Source organism: Rhipicephalus microplus, chromosome 8 (assembly GCF_043290135.1).
Source record: "Rhipicephalus microplus isolate Deutch F79 chromosome 8, USDA_Rmic, whole genome shotgun sequence".
Classification (NCBI taxonomy): domain Eukaryota; kingdom Metazoa; phylum Arthropoda; class Arachnida; order Ixodida; family Ixodidae; genus Rhipicephalus; species Rhipicephalus microplus.
The window spans coordinates 81341029-81356744 of record NC_134707.1 but is presented as its reverse complement, the minus strand read 5'-3'; the positions used below and the strand labels follow the sequence as shown (position 1 = coordinate 81356744).

The 15716-nt window shown below is 44.7% G+C and overlaps 18 non-coding genes across 18 annotated transcripts; all 18 read right to left on the bottom strand.

The window, feature by feature from the left end:
• Positions 1-1820: 1820 nt before the first annotated feature.
• Positions 1821-1912, bottom strand: TRNAI-UAU (transfer RNA isoleucine (anticodon UAU)). The gene is given in 2 exon segments: positions 1821-1856; positions 1875-1912. It is a non-coding gene; the product is annotated as a tRNA-Ile (tRNA).
• Positions 1913-2757: 845 nt separating this feature from the next.
• On the bottom strand, positions 2758-2849 carry TRNAI-UAU (transfer RNA isoleucine (anticodon UAU)). Its single transcript is given in 2 exon segments — positions 2758-2793; positions 2812-2849. It is a non-coding gene; the product is annotated as a tRNA-Ile (tRNA).
• Positions 2850-4868: 2019 nt separating this feature from the next.
• On the bottom strand, positions 4869-4960 carry TRNAI-UAU (transfer RNA isoleucine (anticodon UAU)). Its single transcript is given in 2 exon segments — positions 4869-4904; positions 4923-4960. It is a non-coding gene; the product is annotated as a tRNA-Ile (tRNA).
• A 1081-nt stretch (positions 4961-6041) lies between these two features.
• On the bottom strand, positions 6042-6133 carry TRNAI-UAU (transfer RNA isoleucine (anticodon UAU)). Its single transcript is given in 2 exon segments — positions 6042-6077; positions 6096-6133. It is a non-coding gene; the product is annotated as a tRNA-Ile (tRNA).
• Positions 6134-7213: 1080 nt separating this feature from the next.
• Positions 7214-7305, bottom strand: TRNAI-UAU (transfer RNA isoleucine (anticodon UAU)). The gene is given in 2 exon segments: positions 7214-7249; positions 7268-7305. It is a non-coding gene; the product is annotated as a tRNA-Ile (tRNA).
• A 611-nt stretch (positions 7306-7916) lies between these two features.
• Positions 7917-8008, bottom strand: TRNAI-UAU (transfer RNA isoleucine (anticodon UAU)). The gene is given in 2 exon segments: positions 7917-7952; positions 7971-8008. It is a non-coding gene; the product is annotated as a tRNA-Ile (tRNA).
• An 845-nt stretch (positions 8009-8853) lies between these two features.
• On the bottom strand, positions 8854-8945 carry TRNAI-UAU (transfer RNA isoleucine (anticodon UAU)). The gene is given in 2 exon segments: positions 8854-8889; positions 8908-8945. It is a non-coding gene; the product is annotated as a tRNA-Ile (tRNA).
• A 376-nt stretch (positions 8946-9321) lies between these two features.
• On the bottom strand, positions 9322-9413 carry TRNAI-UAU (transfer RNA isoleucine (anticodon UAU)). Its single transcript is given in 2 exon segments — positions 9322-9357; positions 9376-9413. It is a non-coding gene; the product is annotated as a tRNA-Ile (tRNA).
• A 613-nt stretch (positions 9414-10026) lies between these two features.
• Positions 10027-10118, bottom strand: TRNAK-UUU (transfer RNA lysine (anticodon UUU)). The gene is given in 2 exon segments: positions 10027-10062; positions 10081-10118. It is a non-coding gene; the product is annotated as a tRNA-Lys (tRNA).
• A 143-nt stretch (positions 10119-10261) lies between these two features.
• TRNAI-UAU (transfer RNA isoleucine (anticodon UAU)) lies at positions 10262-10353 on the bottom strand. The gene is given in 2 exon segments: positions 10262-10297; positions 10316-10353. It is a non-coding gene; the product is annotated as a tRNA-Ile (tRNA).
• Positions 10354-10496: 143 nt separating this feature from the next.
• On the bottom strand, positions 10497-10588 carry TRNAI-UAU (transfer RNA isoleucine (anticodon UAU)). The gene is given in 2 exon segments: positions 10497-10532; positions 10551-10588. It is a non-coding gene; the product is annotated as a tRNA-Ile (tRNA).
• Positions 10589-12136: 1548 nt separating this feature from the next.
• TRNAI-UAU (transfer RNA isoleucine (anticodon UAU)) lies at positions 12137-12228 on the bottom strand. Its single transcript is given in 2 exon segments — positions 12137-12172; positions 12191-12228. It is a non-coding gene; the product is annotated as a tRNA-Ile (tRNA).
• Positions 12229-12604: 376 nt separating this feature from the next.
• TRNAI-UAU (transfer RNA isoleucine (anticodon UAU)) lies at positions 12605-12696 on the bottom strand. The gene is given in 2 exon segments: positions 12605-12640; positions 12659-12696. It is a non-coding gene; the product is annotated as a tRNA-Ile (tRNA).
• A 613-nt stretch (positions 12697-13309) lies between these two features.
• Positions 13310-13401, bottom strand: TRNAK-UUU (transfer RNA lysine (anticodon UUU)). The gene is given in 2 exon segments: positions 13310-13345; positions 13364-13401. It is a non-coding gene; the product is annotated as a tRNA-Lys (tRNA).
• A 143-nt stretch (positions 13402-13544) lies between these two features.
• On the bottom strand, positions 13545-13636 carry TRNAI-UAU (transfer RNA isoleucine (anticodon UAU)). The gene is given in 2 exon segments: positions 13545-13580; positions 13599-13636. It is a non-coding gene; the product is annotated as a tRNA-Ile (tRNA).
• A 143-nt stretch (positions 13637-13779) lies between these two features.
• Positions 13780-13871, bottom strand: TRNAI-UAU (transfer RNA isoleucine (anticodon UAU)). The gene is given in 2 exon segments: positions 13780-13815; positions 13834-13871. It is a non-coding gene; the product is annotated as a tRNA-Ile (tRNA).
• An 845-nt stretch (positions 13872-14716) lies between these two features.
• On the bottom strand, positions 14717-14808 carry TRNAI-UAU (transfer RNA isoleucine (anticodon UAU)). The gene is given in 2 exon segments: positions 14717-14752; positions 14771-14808. It is a non-coding gene; the product is annotated as a tRNA-Ile (tRNA).
• Positions 14809-15184: 376 nt separating this feature from the next.
• TRNAI-UAU (transfer RNA isoleucine (anticodon UAU)) lies at positions 15185-15276 on the bottom strand. The gene is given in 2 exon segments: positions 15185-15220; positions 15239-15276. It is a non-coding gene; the product is annotated as a tRNA-Ile (tRNA).
• Positions 15277-15716: the final 440 nt, after the last annotated feature.

Below are 15716 nucleotides of genomic sequence, written 5' to 3'. Positions count from 1 at the left end.
TAGATTCAGCGCTAACCAATTGCGCCACTGGGGAACACGGTTGCACGTAAAAGTGTTTCCTTTAGGACTGTTGTCTACACACAACTCAAGTAAACAAATTTTTTCGAGCCAGGCAGTCGCCAGCATTGAGTATACAATTGACCTCATGACTAAATATAAAAACTAATGAAAATTTCATTCCCCAGGTGAGGCTCGAAATCACAACCCCGGCATAGCTCACGAGAACTGTCGTATAAGTATCGTGCACTAACCAATTGCGCCACTGGGGAACACGGTTGCACATAAGAGTGTTTCCTTTAGGACTGTTGTCTACACACACCTCCAGTAAACAAATGTTTTCGAGCCAGGCAGTCGCCAGAATTTAGTATACAATTAACCTCATGACTAAATATGAAATCTAAGAAAATTTGATTCTATAGGTGAGGCTCGAACTCACAACCCCGGCATAGCTCACGAGAACTGTCGTATAAGTACCGTGCACTAACCAATTGCGCCACTGGGGAACGCGGTTGCACGTAAGAGTGTTTCCTTTACGACTGTTGTCTACACACATCTCCAGTAAACAAACGTTTTCGAGCCAGGAAGTCGCCAGCATTGAGTATACTATTAACCTCATGACTAAATCTGAAAACTAATAAAAATGTCATTACCCAGGCGGGGCTCGAACTCACAACCCCGGGATAGCTCACGAGAACTGTCGTATAAGTACCGTGCGCTAACCAATTGCGCCACTGGGGAACACGGTTGCACGTAAGAGTGTTTCTTTTAGGACTGTTGTCTCCACACAACTCCAGTAAAGAAATGTTTTCGAGCCAGGCAGTTGCCAGCATTGAGTATACAATTAACCTCATGACTAAATATGAAAACTAATGAAAACTTCATTCCCCAGGTGAGGCTCGAAATCACAACCCCGGCAAACCTCACGAGAACTGTCGTATAAGTACCGTGCACTAACCAATTGCGCCACTGGGGAACACGGTTGCACGTAAGAGTGTTTCCTTTAGGACTGTTGTCTACACACACCTCCAGTAAACAAATGTTTTCGAGCCAGGCAGTCTCCAGAATTTAGTATACAATTAACCTCATGACTAAATATGAAATCTAATAAAAATTTGATTCTATAGGTGGTACTCGAACTCACAACCCCGGCATTGCTCACGAGAACTGTCGTATAAGTACCGTGCACTAACCAATTGCGCCACTGGGGAACGCGGTTGCACGTAAGAGTGTTTCCTTTACGACTGTTGTCTACACACATCTCCAGTAAACAAATGTTTTCGAGCCAGGCAGTCGCCAGCATTGAGTATACAATTAACCTCATGTCTAAATAGGAAAACTAATAAAAAATTTATTCCCCAGGTGAGGCTCGAACTCTCAACCCGCGCATAGCTCACGAGAACTGTCGTATAAGTACCGTGCGCTAACCAATTGCGCCACTGGGGAACACAGTTGCACGTAAGAGGGTTTCCTTTACGACTGTTGTCTCCATACAACTCCAGTAAACAAATGTTTCCGAGCCAGACAGTCGCCAGCATTGAGTATACAATTAACCTCAAGGCTAAATATGAAAACTAATGAAAATTCCATTCCCCAGGTGAGGCTCAAACTCACAACCCCGGAATGCTCACGAGAACTCTCGTAAAGGTACCGTGCGCTAACCGATTGCGCCACTGGGGAACACAGTCACACGTAGGAGTCTTTCCTTTAGGACTGTTGTCTGCGCAAAACTCCAGTAAACAAACGTTTTCGAGCCAGGCAGTCGCCAGAATTCAGTATACAATGAACCTCACGACTAAATATGAAAACTAATAAAAATTTCATTCCCCAGGTGAAGCTCGAACTCACAACCCCGGCATAGCTCACGAGAACTGTCGTATAAGTACCGTGCGCTAACCAATTGCGCCACTGGGGAACACGGTCGCACGTAGAAGTCTTTCCTTTAAGACTGTTGTCTACACACAACTCCAGTAAACAAATGTTTTCGAGCCAGCAGTCGTCAGCATTTAGTATACAATTAACCTCATGACTAAATATGAAATCTAATAAAAATTTGATTCCGTAGGTGAGTCTCGAACTCACAACCCCGGCATAGCTCACGAGAACTGCCGTATAAGTACAGTGCGCTAACCAATTGCGCCACTGGGGAACACGGTTGCACGTAAGAGTGTTTCCTTTAGGACTGTTGTCTACACACACCTCCAGTAAACAAACGTTTTCGAGGCAGGCTGTCGCCAGCTTTGAGTATACAATTAACCTCATGACTAAATATGAAAACTAATAAAAATTTTATTCCCCTGGTGAGGCTCGAACTCACAACCCCGGCATAGCTCACGAGAACTGTCGTATAACTACCGTGCGCTAACCAATAGCGCCACTGGGGAACACGGTTGCACGTAAGAGTGTTTCCTTTACAACTGTTGTCTACACACTTCTCCAGTAAACAAATGTTTTCGAGCCAGGCAGTCGCCAGCATTGAGTATACTATTAACCTCATGACTAAATCTGAAAACTAATAAAAATTTCATTCCCTAGGTGAGGCTCGAACTCACAACCCCGGCATAGCTCACGAGAACTGTCCTATAAATTCAGCGCTAACCAATTGCGCCACTGGGGAACACGGTTGCACGTAAAAGTGTTTCCTTTAGGACTGTTGTCTACACACTCCTCCAGTAAACAAATGTTTTCGAGCCAGGCAGTCGCCAGCATTGAGTATACTATTAACCTCATGACTAAATATGAAAACTAATAAAAATTTTATTCCCCAGGTGAGGCTCGAACTCACAACCCCGGCATAGCTCACGAGAACTGTCGTATAAGTACCGTGCGCTAACCAATAGCGCCACTGGGGAACACGGTTGCACGTAAGAGTGTTTCCTTTACAACTGTTGTCTACACACTCCTCCAGTAAACAAATGTTTTCGAGCCAGGCATTCGCCAGCATTGAGTATACTATTAAACTCATGACTAAATCTGAAAACTAATAAAAATGTCATTACCCAGGCGGGGCTCGAACTCACAACCCCGGGATAGCTCACGAGAACTGTCGTATAAGTACCGTGCGCTAACCAATTGCGCCACTGGGGAACACGGTTGCACGTAAGAGTGTTTCTTTTAGGACTGTTGTCTCCACACAACTCAAGTAAAAAAATGTTTTCGAGACAGGTAGTTGCCAGCATTGAGTATACAATTAACCTCATGACTAAATATGAAAACTAATGAAAATTTCATTTTCCAGGTGAGGCTCGAACTCACAACCCCGGCATAGCTCACGAGAACCGTCCTATAAATTCAGCGCTAACCAATTGCGCCACTGGGGAACACGGTTGCACGTAAAAGTGTTTCCTTTAGGACTGTTGTCTACACACAACTCAAGTAAACAAATTTTTTCGAGCCAGGCAGTCGCCAGCATTGAGTATACAATTAACCTCATGACTAAATATAAAAACTAATGGAAATTTCATTCCCCAGGTGAGGCTCGAAATCACAACCCCGGCATAGCTCACGAGAACTGTCGTATAAGTACCGTGCACTAACCAATTGCGCCACTGGGGAACACGGTTGCACGTAAGAGTGTTTCCTTTAGGACTGTTGTCTACACACACCTCCAGTAAACAAATGTTTTCGAGCCAGGCAGTCGCCAGAATTTAGTATACAATTAACCTCATGACTAAATATGAAATCTAAAAAAATTTGATTCTATAGGTGAGGCTCGAACTCACAACCCCGGCATAGCTCACGAGAACTGTCGTATAAGTACCGTGCACTAACCAATTGCGCCACTGGGGAACGCGGTTGCACGTAAGAGTGTTTCCTTTACGACTGTTGTCTACACACATCTCCAGTAAACAAACGTTTTCGAGCCAGGCAGTCGCCAGCATTGAGTATACTATTAACCTCATGACTAAATCTGAAAACTAATGAAAATTTCATTCCCCAGGTGAGGCTCGAAATCACAACCCCGGCATAGCTCACGAGAACTGTCGTATAAGTACCGTGCACTAACCAATTGCGCCACTGGGGAACACGGTTGCACGTAAGAGTGTTTCCTTTAGGACTGTTGTCTACACACACCTCCAGTAAACAAATGTTTTCGAGCCAGGCAGTCTCCAGAATTTAGTATACAATTAACCTCATGACTAAATATGAAATCTAATAAAAATTTGATTCTATAGGTGGTACTCGAACTCACAACCCCGGCATTGCTCACGAGAACTGTCGTATAAGTACCGTGCACTAACCAATTGCGCCACTGGGGAACGCGGTTGCACGTAAGAGTGTTTCCTTTACGACTGTTGTCTACACACATCTCCAGTAAACAAATGTTTTGGAGCCAGGCAGTCGCCAGCATTGAGTATACAATTAACCTCATGGCTAAATAGGAAAACTAATAAAAAATTTATTCCCCAGGTGAGGCTCGAACTCTCAACCCGCGCATAGCTCACGAAAACTGTCGTATAAGTACCGTGCGCTAACCAATTGCGCCACTGGGGAACACAGTTGCACGTAAGAGGGTTTCCTTTACGACTGTTGTCTCCACACAACTCCAGTAAACAAATGTTTCCGAGCCAGACAGTCGCCAGCAATGAGTATACAATTAACCTCAAGGCTAAATATGAAAACTAATGAAAATTCCATTCCCCAGGTGAGGCTCAAACTCACAACTCCGGAATGCTCACGAGAACTCTCGTAAAGGTACCGTGCGCTAACCGATGGCGCCACTGGGGAACACAGTCACACGTAGGAGTCTTTCCTTTAGGACTGTTGTCTGCGCAAAACTCCAGTAAACAAACGTTTTCGAGCCAGGCAGTCGCCAGAATTCAGTATACAATGAACCTCACGACTAAATACTAAAACTAATAAAAATTTCATTCCCCAGGTGAGGCTCGAACTCACAACCCCGGCATAGCTCACGAGAACTGTCGTATAAGTACCGTGCGCTAACCAATTGCGCCACTGGGGAACACGGTCGCACGTAGAAGTCTTTCCTTTAAGACTGTTGTCTACACACAACTCCAGTAAACAAATGTTTTCGAGCCAGCAGTCGTCGGCATTTAGTATACAATTAACCTCATGACTAAATATGAAATCTAATAAAAATTTGATTCCGTAGGTGAGTCTCGAACTCACAACCCCGGCATAGCTCACGAGAACTGCCGTATAAGTACAGTGCGCTAACCAATTGCGCCACTGGGGAACACCGTTGCACGTAAGAGTGTTTCCTTTAGGACTGTTGTCTACACACACCTCCAGTAAACAAATGTTTTCGAGGCAGGCAGTCGCCAGCTTTGAGTATACAATTAACCTCATGACTAAATATGAAAACTAATAAAAATTTTATTCCCCTGGTGAGGCTCGAACTCACAACCCCGGCATAGCTCACGAGAACTGTCGTATAACTACCGTGCGCTAACCAATAGCGCCACTGGGGAACACGGTTGCACGTAAGAGTGTTTCCTTTACAACTGTTGTCTACACACTTCTCCAGTAAACAAATGTTTTCGAGCCAGGCAGTCGGCAGGATTGAGTATACTATTAACCTCATGACTAAATATGAAAACTAATAAAAATGTCATTACCCAGGCGGGGCTCGAACTCACAACCCCGGGATAGCTCACGAGAACTGTCGTATAAGTACCGTGCGCTAACCAATTGCGCCACTGGGGAACACAGTTGCACGTAAGAGGGTTTCCTTTACGACTGTTGTCTCCACACAACTCCTGTAAACAAATGTTTCCGAGCCAGACAGTCGCCAGCATTGAGTATACAATTAACCTCAAGGCTAAATATGAAAACTAATGAAAATTCCATTCCCCAGGTGAGGCTCAAACTCACAACCCCGGAATGCTCACGAGAACTCTCGTAAAGGTACCGTGCGCTAACCGATTGCGCCACTGGGGAACACAGTCACACGTAGGAGTCTTTCCTTTAGGACTGTTGTCTGCGCAAAACTCCAGTAAACAAACGTTTTCGAGCCAGGCAGTCGCCAGAATTCAGTATACAATGAACCTCACGACTAAATATGAAAACTAATAAAAACTTCATTCCCCAGGTGAGGCTCGAACTCACAACCCCGGCATAGCTCACGAGAACTGTCGTATAAGTACCGTGCGCTAACCAATTGCGCCACTGGGGAACACGGTCGCACGTAGAAGTCTTTCCTTTAAGACTGTTGTCTACACACAACTCCAGTAAACAAATGTTTTCGAGCCAGCAGTCGTCAGCATTTAGTATACAATTAACCTCATGACTAAATATGAAATCTAATAAAAATTTGATTCCGTAGGTGAGTCTCGAACTCACAACCCCGGCATAGCTCACGAGAACTGCCGTATAAGTACAGTGCGCTAACCAATTGCGCCACTGGGGAACACGGTTGCACGTAAGAGTGTTTCCTTTAGGACTGTTGTCTACACACACCTCCAGTAAACAAATGTTTTCGAGGCAGGCAGTCGCCAGCTTTGAGTATACAATTAACCTCATGACTAAATATGAAAACTAATAAAAATTTTATTCCCCTGGTGAGGCTCGAACTCACAACCCCGGCATAGCTCACGAGAAATGTCGTATAACTACCGTGCGCTAACCAATAGCGCCACTGGGGAACACGGTTGCACGTAAGAGTGTTTCCTTTACAACTGTTGTCTACACACTTCTCCAGTAAACAAATGTTTTCGAGCCAGGCAGTCGCCAGGATTGAGTATACTATTAAACTCATGACTAAATATGAAAACTAATAAAAATGTCATTACCCAGGCGGGGCTCGAACTCACAACCCCGGGATAGCTCACGAGAACTGTCGTATAAGTACCGTGCGCTAACCAATTGCGCCACTGGGGAACACGGTTGCACGCAAGAGTGTTTCTTTTAGGACTGTTGTCTCCACAAAACTCCAGTAAAGAATTGTTTTCGAGCCAGGCAGTTGCCAGCATTGAGTATACAATTAACCTCATGACTAAATATGAAAACTATTGAAAATTTCATTCCCTAGGTGAGGCTCGAACTCACAACCCCGGCATAGCTCACGAGAACTGTCCTATAAATTCAGCGCTAACCAATTGCGCCACTGGGGAACACGGTTGCACGTAAAAGTGTTTCTTTTAGGACTGTTGTCTACACACTCCTCCAGTAAACAAATGTTTTCGACCCAGGCAGTCGCCAGCATTGAGTATACTATTAACCTCATGACTAAATATGAAAACTAATAAAAATTTTATTCCCCAGGTGAGGCTCGAACTCACAACCCCGGCATAGCTCACGAGAACTGTCGTATAAGTACCGTGCGCTAACCAATAGCGCCACTGGGGAACACGGTTGCACGTAAGAGTGTTTCCTTTACAACTGTTGTCTACACACTCCTCCAGTAAACAAATGTTTTCGAGCCAGGCATTCGCCAGCATTGAGTATACTATTAACCTCATGACTAAATCTGAAAACTAATAAAAATGTCATTACCCAGGCGGGGCTCGAACTCACAACCCCGGGATAGCTCACGAGAACTGTCGTATAAGTACCGTGCGCTAACCAATTGCGCCACTGGGGAACACGGTTGCACGTAAGAGTGTTTCTTTTAGGACTGTTGTCTCTACACAACTCAAGTAAAGAAATGTTTTCGAGCCAGGTAGTTGCCAGCATTGAGTATACAATTAACCTCATGACTAAATATGAAAACTAATGAAAATTTCATTCCCCAGGTGAGGCTCGAACTCACAACCCCGGCATAGCTCACGAGAACCGTCCTATAAATTCAGCGCTAACCAATTGCGCCACTGGGGAACACGGTTGCACGTAAAAGTGTTTCCTTTAGGACTGTTGTCTACACACAACTCAAGTAAACAAATTTTTTCGAGCCAGGCAGTCGCCAGCATTGAGTATACAATTAACCTCATGACTAAATATGAAAACTAATAAAAATTTCATTCCCCAGGTGAGGCTCGAACTCACAACCCCGGCATAGCTCACGAGAACTGTCGTATAAGTACCGTGCGCTAACCAATTGCGCCACTGGGGAACACGGTCGCACGTAGAAGTCTTTCCTTTAAGACTGTTGTCTACACACAACTCCAGTAAACAAATGTTTTCGAGCCAGCAGTCGTCAGCATTTAGTATACAATTAACCTCATGACTAAATATGAAATCTAATAAAAATTTGATTCCTTAGGTGAGTCTCGAACTCACAACCCCGGCATAGCTCACGAGAACTGCCGTATAAGTACAGTGCGCTAACCAATTGCGCCACTGGGGAACACGGTTTCATGTAAGAGTGTTTCCTTTAGGACTGTTGTCTACACACTCCTCCAGTAAACAAATATTTTCGAGCCAGGCATTCGCCAGCATTGAGTATACTATTAACCTCATGACTAAATCTGAAAACTAATAAAAATGTCATTTCCCAGGCGGGGCTCGAACTCACAACCCCGGGATAGCTCACGAGAACTGTCGTATAAGTACCGTGCGCTAACCAATTGCGCCACTGGGGAACACGGTTGCACGTAAGAGTGTTTCTTTAAGGACTGTTGTCTCCACACAACTCAAGTAAAGAAATGTTTTCGAGCCAGGTAGTTGCCAGCATTGAGTATACAATTAACCTCATGACTAAATATGAAAACTAATGAAAATTTCATTCCCCAGGTGAGGCTCGAACTCACAACCCCGGCATAGCTCACGAGAACTGTCCTATAAATTCAGCGTTAACCAATTGCGCCACTGGGGAACACGGTTGCACGTAAAAGTGTTTCCTTTAGGACTGTTGTCTACACACAACTCAAGTAAACAAATTTTTTCGAGCCAGGCAGTCGCCAGCATTGAGTATACATTTAACCTCATGACTAAATATGAAAACTAATAAAAATTTCATTCCCCAGGTGAGGCTCAAACTCACACCCTCGGCATAGCTCACGAGAACTGTCGTATAAGTACCGTGCGCTAACCAATTGCGCCACTGGGGAACACGGTTGCACGTAAGAGTGTTTCCTTTAGGACTGTTGTCTACACACACCCAGTAAACAAATGTTTTCGAGCCAGGCAGTCGCCAGCATTGAGTATACAATTAACCTCATGACTAAATATGAAAACTAATAAAAATTTCATTCCCCAGGTGAGGCTCGAACTCACAAGCCCGGCATAGCTCACGGGAACTGTCGTATAAGTACCGTGCGCTAACCAACGGCACCACTGGGGAAAACGGTTGCACATAAGAGTATTTCCTTTAGGACTGTTGTCTACACACAACTCCAGTAAACAAATGTTTTCGGGCCAGGCTGTCGCCAGCATTGAGTATACAATTAACCTTATGACTAAATATGAAAACTAATAAAAATTTCATTCCCCAGGTGAGGCTCGAAATCACAACCCCGGCATGGCTCACGAGAACTGTCGTATAAGTACCGTGCGCTGACCAATTGCGCCACTGGGGAACACGGTTACACGTAAGAGTGTTTCCTTTAGGACTGTTGTCTACACACACCTCCAGTAAACAAATGTTTTCGAGCCAGGCAGTCGCCAGAATTTGGTATACAATTAACCTCATGACTAAATATGAAATCTAATAAAAATTTGATTCTATAGGTGAGGCTCGAACTCACAACCCCGGCATAGCTCACGAGAACTGTCGTATAAGTACCGTGCACTAACCAATTGCGCCACTGGGGAACGCGGTTGCACGTAAGAGTGTTTCCTTTACGACTGTTGTCTACACACATCTCCAGTAAACAAATGTTTTCGAGCCAGGCGGTCGCCAGCATTGAGTATACAATTAACCTCATGGCTAAATAGGAAAACTAATAAAAATTTCATTCCCCAGGTGAGGCTCGAACTCTCAACCCGCGCATAGCTCACGAGAACTGTCGTATAAGTACCGTGCGCTAACCAATTGCGCCACTGGGGAACACGGTTGCACGTAAGAGGGTTTCCTTTACGACTGTTGTCTCCACACAACTCCAGTAAACAAATGTTTCCGAGCCAGGCAGTCGCCAGCATTGAGTATACAATTAACCTAAAGGCTAAATATGAAAACTAATGAAAATTCCATTCCCCAGGTGAGGCTCAAACTCACAACCCCGGCATAGCTCACGAGAACTTTCGTAAAGGTACCGTGCGCTAACCGATTGCGCCACTGGGGAACACAGTCACACGTAGGAGTCTTTCCATTAGGGCTGTTGTCTGCGCAAAACACCAGTAAACAAACGTTTTCGAGCCAGGCAGTCGCCAGCATTCAGTATACAATGAACCTCACGACTAAATATGAAAACTAATAAAAATTTCATTCCCCAGGTGAGGCTCGAACTCACAACCCCGGCATAGCTCACGAGAACTGTCGTATAAGTACCGTGCGCTAACCAATAGCGCCACTGGGGAACACGGTCGCACGTAGGAGTCTTTCCTTTAAGACTGTTGTCTACAGACAACTCCAGTAAACAAATGTTTTCGAGCCAGGCAGTCACCAGCATTGAGTATACAATTAACCGCATGACCAAATATGAAAACTAATAAAAATTTCATACCCCAGGTGAGGCTCGAACTCACAACCCCGGCATAGCTCACGAGAACTGTCGTATAAGTACCGTGCGCTAACCAAATGCGCCACTGGGGAACACGGTTTCACGTAAGAGTGTTTACTTTAGGACTGTTGTCTACACACACCTCCAGTAAACAAATGTTTTCGAGCCAGCAGTCGTCGGCATTTAGTATACAATTAACCTCATGACTAAATATGAAATCTAATAAAAATTTGATTCCGTAGGTGAGTCTCGAACTCACAACCCCGGCATAGCTCACGAGAACTGCCGTATAAGTACAGTGCGCTAACCAATTGCGCCACTGGGGAACACGGTTGCACGTAAGAGTGTTTCCTTTAGGACTGTTGTCTACACACACCTCCAGTAAACAAATGTTTTCGAGGCAGGCAGTCGCCAGCTTTGAGTATACAATTAACCTCATGACTAAATATGAAAACTAATAAAAATTTTATTCCCCTGGTGAGGCTCGAACTCACAACCCCGGCATAGCTCACGAGAACTGTCGTATAACTACCGTGCGCTAACCAATAGCGCCACTGGGGAACACGGTTGCACGTAAGAGTGTTTCCTTTACAACTGTTGTCTACACACTTCTCCAGTAAACAAATGTTTTCGAGCCAGGCAGTCGCCAGGATTGAGTATACTATTAACCTCATGACTAAATATGAAAACTAATAAAAATGTCATTACCCAGGCGGGGCTCGAACTCACAACCCCGGGATAGCTCACGAGAACTGTCGTATAAGTACCGTGCGCTAACCAATTGCGCCACTGGGGAACACGGTTGCACGCAAGAGTGTTTCTTTTAGGACTGTTGTCTCCACACAACTCCAGTAAAGAATTGTTTTCGAGCCAGGCAGTTGTCAGCATTGAGTATACAATTAACCTCATGACTAAATATGAAAACTAATGAAAATTTCATTCCCTAGGTGAGGCTCGAACTCACAACCCCGGCATAGCTCACGAGAACTGTCCTATAAATTCAGCGCTAACCAATTGCGCCACTGGGGAACACGGTTTCACGTAAGAGTGTTTCCTTTAGGACTGTTGTCTACACACTCCTCCAGTAAACAAATATTTTCGAGCCAGGCATTCGCCAGCATTGAGTATACTATTAACCTCATGACTAAATCTGAAAACTAATAAAAATGTCATTACCCAGGCGGGGCTCGAACTCACAACCCCGGGATAGCTCACGAGAACTGTCGTATAAGTACCGTGCGCTAACCAATTGCGCCACTGGGGAACACGGTTGCACGTAAGAGTGTTTCTTTAAGGACTGTTGTCTCCACACAACTCAAGTAAAGAAATGTTTTCGAGCCAGGTAGTTGCCAGCATTGAGTATACAATTAACCTCATGACTAAATATGAAAACTAATGAAAATTTCATTCCCCAGGTGAGGCTCGAACTCACAACCCCGGCATAGCTCACGAGAACTGTCCTATAAATTCAGCGTTAACCAATTGCGCCACTGGGGAACACGGTTGCACGTAAAAGTGTTTCCTTTAGGACTGTTGTCTACACACAACTCAAGTAAACAAATTTTTTCGAGCCAGGCAGTCGCCAGCATTGAGTATACATTTAACCTCATGACTAAATTCGAAAACTAATAAAAATTTCATTCCCCAGGTGAGGCTCAAACTCACACCCTCGGCATAGCTCACGAGAACTGTCGTATAAGTACCGTGCGCTAACCAATTGCGCCACTGGGGAACACGGTTGCACGTAAGAGTGTTTCCTTTAGGACTGTTGTCTACACACACCCAGTAAACAAATGTTTTCGAGCCAGGCAGTCGCCAGCATTGAGTATACAATTAACCTCATGACTAAATATGAAAACTAATAAAAATTTCATTCCCCAGGTGAGGCTCGAACTCACAAGCCCGGCATAGCTCACGAGAACTGTCGTTTAAGTACCGTGCGCTAACCAACGGCACCACTGGGGAAAACGGTTGCACATAAGAGTATTTCCTTTAGGACTGTTGTCTACACACAACTCCAGTAAACAAATGTTTTCGGGCCAGGCTGTCGCCAGCATTGAGTATACAATTAACCTCATGACTAAATATGAAAACTAATAAAAATTTCATTCCCCAGGTGAGGCTCGAAATCACAACCCCGGCATGGCTCACGAGAACTGTCGTATAAGTACCGTGCGCTGACCAATTGCGCCACTGGGGAACACGGTTGCACGTAAGAGTGTTTCCTTTAGGACTGTTGTCTACACACACCTCCAGTAAACAAATGTTTTCGAGCCAGGCAGTCGCCAGAATTTGGTATACAATTAACCTCATGACTAAATATGAAATCTAATAAAAATTTGATTCTATAGGTGAGGCTCGAACTCACAACCCCGGCATAGCTCACGAGAACTGTCGTATAAGTACCGTGCACTAACCAATTGCGCCACTGGGGAACGCGGTTGCACGTAAGAGTGTTTCCTTTACGACTGTTGTCTACACACATCTCCAGTAAACAAATGTTTTCGAGCCAGGCGGTCGCCAGCATTGAGTATACAATTAACCTCATGGCTAAATAGGAAAACTAATAAAAATTTCATTCCCCAGGTGAGGCTCGAACTCTCAACCCGCGCATAGCTCACGAGAACTGTCGTATAAGTACCGTGCGCTAACCAATTGCGCCACTGGGGAACACGGTTGCACGTAAGAGGGTTTCCTTTACGACTGTTGTCTCCACACAACTCCAGTAAACAAATGTTTCCGAGCCAGGCAGTCGCCAGCATTGAGTATACAATTAACCTAAAGGCTAAATATGAAAACTAATGAAAATTCCATTCCCCAGGTGAGGCTCAAACTCACAACCCCGGCATAGCTCACGAGAACTTTCGTAAAGGTACCGTGCGCTAACCGATTGCGCCACTGGGGAACACAGTCACACGTAGGAGTCTTTCCATTAGGGCTGTTGTCTGCGCAAAACACCAGTAAACAAACGTTTTCGAGCCAGGCAGTCGCCAGCATTCAGTATACAATGAACCTCACGACTAAATATGAAAACTAATAAAAATTTCATTCCCCAGGTGAGGCTCGAACTCACAACCCCGGCATAGCTCACGAGAACTGTCGTATAAGTACCGTGCGCTAACCAATAGCGCCACTGGGGAACACGGTCGCACGTAGGAGTCTTTCCTTTAAGACTGTTGTCTACACACAACTCCAGTAAACAAATGTTTTCGAGCCAGGCAGTCACCAGCATTGAGTATACAATTAACCGCATGACCAAATATGAAAACTAATAAAAATTTCATTCCCCAGGTGAGGCTCGAACTCACAACCCCGGCATAGCTCACGAGAACTGTCGTATAAGTACCGTGCGCTAACCAATTGCGCCACTGGGGAACACGGTCGCACGTAGAAGTCTTTCCTTTAAGACTGTTGTCTACACACAACTCCAGTAAACAAATGTTTTCGAGCCAGCAGTCGTCAGCATTTAGTATACAATTAACCTCATGACTAAATATGAAATCTAATAAAAATTTGATTCCTTAGGTGAGTCTCGAACTCACAACCCCGGCATAGCTCACGAGAACTGCCGTATAAGTACAGTGCGCTAACCAATTGCGCCACTGGGGAACACGGTTTCATGTAAGAGTGTTTCCTTTAGGACTGTTGTCTACACACTCCTCCAGTAAACAAATATTTTCGAGCCAGGCATTCGCCAGCATTGAGTATACTATTAACCTCATGACTAAATCTGAAAACTAATAAAAATGTCATTTCCCAGGCGGGGCTCGAACTCACAACCCCGGGATAGCTCACGAGAACTGTCGTATAAGTACCGTGCGCTAACCAATTGCGCCACTGGGGAACACGGTTGCACGTAAGAGTGTTTCTTTAAGGACTGTTGTCTCCACACAACTCAAGTAAAGAAATGTTTTCGAGCCAGGTAGTTGCCAGCATTGAGTATACAATTAACCTCATGACTAAATATGAAAACTAATGAAAATTTCATTCCCCAGGTGAGGCTCGAACTCACAACCCCGGCATAGCTCACGAGAACTGTCCTATAAATTCAGCGTTAACCAATTGCGCCACTGGGGAACACGGTTGCACGTAAAAGTGTTTCCTTTAGGACTGTTGTCTACACACAACTCAAGTAAACAAATTTTTTCGAGCCAGGCAGTCGCCAGCATTGAGTATACATTTAACCTCATGACTAAATATGAAAACTAATAAAAATTTCATTCCCCAGGTGAGGCTCAAACTCACACCCTCGGCATAGCTCACGAGAACTGTCGTATAAGTACCGTGCGCTAACCAATTGCGCCACTGGGGAACACGGTTGCACGTAAGAGTGTTTCCTTTAGGACTGTTGTCTACACACACCCAGTAAACAAATGTTTTCGAGCCAGGCAGTCGCCAGCATTGAGTATACAATTAACCTCATGACTAAATATGAAAACTAATAAAAATTTCATTCCCCAGGTGAGGCTCGAACTCACAAGCCCGGCATAGCTCACGGGAACTGTCGTATAAGTACCGTGCGCTAACCAACGGCACCACTGGGGAAAACGGTTGCACATAAGAGTATTTCCTTTAGGACTGTTGTCTACACACAACTCCAGTAAACAAATGTTTTCGGGCCAGGCTGTCGCCAGCATTGAGTATACAATTAACCTTATGACTAAATATGAAAACTAATAAAAATTTCATTCCCCAGGTGAGGCTCGAAATCACAACCCCGGCATGGCTCACGAGAACTGTCGTATAAGTACCGTGCGCTGACCAATTGCGCCACTGGGGAACACGGTTACACGTAAGAGTGTTTCCTTTAGGACTGTTGTCTACACACACCTCCAGTAAACAAATGTTTTCGAGCCAGGCAGTCGCCAGAATTTGGTATACAATTAACCTCATGACTAAATATGAAATCTAATAAAAATTTGATTCTATAGGTGAGGCTCGAACTCACAACCCCGGCATAGCTCACGAGAACTGTCGTATAAGTACCGTGCACTAACCAATTGCGCCACTGGGGAACGCGGTTGCACGTAAGAGTGTTTCCTTTACGACTGTTGTCTACACACATCTCCAGTAAACAAATGTTTTCGAGCCAGGCGGTCGCCAGCATTGAGTATACAATTAACCTCATGGCTAAATAGGAAAACTAATAAAAATTTCATTCCCCAGGTGAGGCTCGAACTCTCAACCCGCGCATAGCTCACGAGAACTGTCGTATAAGTA